The sequence below is a fragment of the Penaeus vannamei genome, chromosome 3 (genome assembly GCF_042767895.1).
Source record: "Penaeus vannamei isolate JL-2024 chromosome 3, ASM4276789v1, whole genome shotgun sequence".
Taxonomy (NCBI): Eukaryota; Metazoa; Arthropoda; class Malacostraca; order Decapoda; family Penaeidae; genus Penaeus; species Penaeus vannamei.
In genome coordinates this window covers 1,871,759-1,874,617 of record NC_091551.1, presented here as the reverse complement: position 1 = coordinate 1,874,617, position 2,859 = coordinate 1,871,759, and the positions used below count along the sequence as shown (strand labels likewise).

The 2,859-nt window shown below is 37.4% G+C and overlaps 1 protein-coding gene across 2 annotated transcripts in view; it reads left to right on the top strand.

The window, feature by feature from the left end:
- LOC113804948 (phosphatidylinositol transfer protein beta isoform) overlaps positions 1-2,587 on the top strand; it is a 20,581-nt gene extending 17,994 nt beyond the window's left edge. Inside the window, exon 10 of one of the 2 annotated variants that reach the window (XM_070139621.1) lies at positions 2,450-2,587. The gene's annotated coding sequence lies outside the window, so the exon portion shown is untranslated. Of the gene's footprint in view, positions 1-2,397 lie in introns of both variants that reach the window. The other variant, XM_070139622.1, reaches the window with a different exon arrangement.
- Positions 2,588-2,859: the final 272 nt, after the last annotated feature.

Here is a 2,859-nt window from a genome sequence, read left to right as displayed (position 1 = left end):
ATATTATTATCAATATTATTGTTATTAATATCATCATTATTATCACTGTTATCATTACCATCTTTATCTTATAGTTATGATTATTTTTACGATAATTGTAATTAACTATATTTTTGCTGATATTAGTTTTCGTTATCATCAATATTAACATATTTCGAATGATATTACAGACATAGAATACTAGTATATGCTATTTCTTTTATTCATTTTCATTTTCTCATGTCTTTTTTATGTAATCAGCAATTTACTTGTTTATTTATGTTCTGAAATAAAAAGAAAACAACTGAAATAGAAAAAAAAGCGCCAAAATAAAGATCTTTTGTTGGTGAGAATAACCTGCGGGTCGGTCGCTTACACACCGCTTTACGTCGCTATGGTATGTTGGGAATGAATAAATCTCTTTGCCAAATTCAGTCCAGTTGCTGTGTGAAATGAGGTCAAGTTACTGAATTCCAAATATGGGTTTGAATATTTATATGACTGGTAGTCGTGTTGATGCTGTTAGATTTTGTTGTAGTTTTTTATACTGATAATGGCCGATAGGATTACAGTTTATCATTGTTATTATCATTTTTTTCTAATACTATTTCTACTATCACCTTATCATCGTCACAATCATTATCATCTTCATCATCATATCACAAGGCATTAACGGTATAATATTAACGATAATGTTCATGAGAAGGACACTAATGACAACACTTTCGCCACGTGGCCAATATCACGTTTGGCCAAGTTTCTCTCAGCTAAAGTTGCCAAGCGGGCGTCAAGCAAGATCTTTTTTTTATTGTCATTTTTTTTAAACGGTGATTGGGCCCTTCACTTACGCCGCCCTGGTGACGGGAAGCAAATTAAGTGTTGTGTGTTTTTTTTTTTTTATTATTTAATGTTTTAAGTTTTGTAGTTTTTTGTCCTTTTTGTTTATTGATATATCTATTAGTATCTACACGTATGTGCGCACATACACACACACACTCACGTACATACACTCACACGCACACATAGACGTACAAACACACACGCACATACACTCACACTCCCTCTCTCTCACACACACGCACACACACACACATCTGATACTCCCTCACCTCTTTTTTCCTTCCCCCCCCCCCAATTTTCTCTTTTTCCCCCTTTTCCCATTTTCTCTTTATCCGTTTCCCTTCTTATTTCCATTTTCTGTTTCTCCCATTTTCTTTGACTCCGGGGCCTAACTTAACCGCCACGTGTTGTTCGTCCACGTGCAGACTCGAGCATCCTTGTCAATTTCTCATTCCTCTTTAAATTGTGTTGTGTGTATTATCTTTTTCCTTTTTTTCTTTTGTCGTTCTATTTTTTTTCTTTCCTTTTCTTTCGTGCTTCGTTTTTCTTTCTTTCTCTCTTTCTTTTAAGTGATTTGATTAAGGGACAAGTATTATATAAAGCTTGCCTGTAACACCTAGAAAATAAATAAATGATAATGATTATAAAAATTAGTAATAATAGTAACTATAGCAATAATAATGAAGAAATTGATGATAATTGTAATCATTATCATTATAACAATAATGATAATAATAATGATGATAACGTTAATGTTGATAATGATTTTGGTAATGATAATAATAATAACTGATGATTATGATAAAGATAGCAAAAAATATTATAATGATAAGGATAATGATAGTAGTGATGATAATTTTGATAATGGTAATGATGATGATAATGATAGGGATAACAATAACAATAGATGCATTTAACCTAGCATAATCTCCAAATTGGATTTAGTCGACACAACTAGAGAACAAACCGAACTTCTTGGATATTAATATGATTTATTTTAAACTCTGTCTGTCTCTCTTTGCATCTCCCTCTTTCACCTTTAATCTATCTATTTCTGTATTTACCTGTATCTCTCTCTCTCTCTCCTCTCGCCCCCCTCCCTCCCTTCTCTCTCTCTCTCTCTCTCTCTCTCTCTCCCTCCCTCCCTTCCTCTCTCTCTCTCCCTCTCTCCCTTCCTCTATCTCTCTCTCTCTCTCTCTCCTCCTCTCTCTCTCTCTCTCTCTCTCTCTCTCTCTCTCTCTCTCTCTCTCTCTCTCTCTCTCTCTCTCTCTCTCTCTCTCTCTCTCTCTCTCTCTCCCTCTCGCCCCCCCCTCTCTCTCCATCTCACTCTCTCTCTCTCTCTCTCTCTCTCTCTCTCTCTCTCTCTCTCTCTCTCTCTCTCTCTCCCTCTCCCTCTCCCTCTCTTCCTCCCTCTCTCCTCCCTGCCTCCCTCTCTCCCTCCCTCCCCTCCCCCACCCCTCTCTCCCTCCCTCTCCTCCTCTCTCCCTCCCCCATCCCTCCCTCCCTCCCCCATCCCTCCCTCCCTCTCTCTTCCTCCCTCCCTCCCTCTCCCTCCTTTTTCTCTCTCTCACTCTTCAGAACTAGAAGGTAATAATGAAGTGCCATTTGCATACACTTCCGCCATTTCAAGCTGAGGTGACACTGGATGGCACTGGAGGACGAGGGTGCACGTTGTTGTGTAAACTGACGACCTGGCAGACGACCCACGACAGGTTTCCACTCTGTACGACTTTGAACGACCACGCTTGGAGACAGAGAAGGAGAAAAACGGATTTATAGAGATGGAAAAGTTGTGATCTTTGAAGGAAAAATAAGGAGAAGACAAAGAGAGAGAGAAAAGTGTGGATGTTTGATAAAAAGGTAAATTGTGATCTATAAATAAAAGGAAGAAAAAGACGAAGAGAGATAGAAAGAAATGTGGATATTTGAAAAAAAGGAGATAAGAAAATTGTGATCTTTGAAGGAAAAGAAAAGAAAAGACAAAAATAGAAAAAAAGTGAATATTTGAAAAAAAAGGAGATGAGAACATTGTGATCTTTG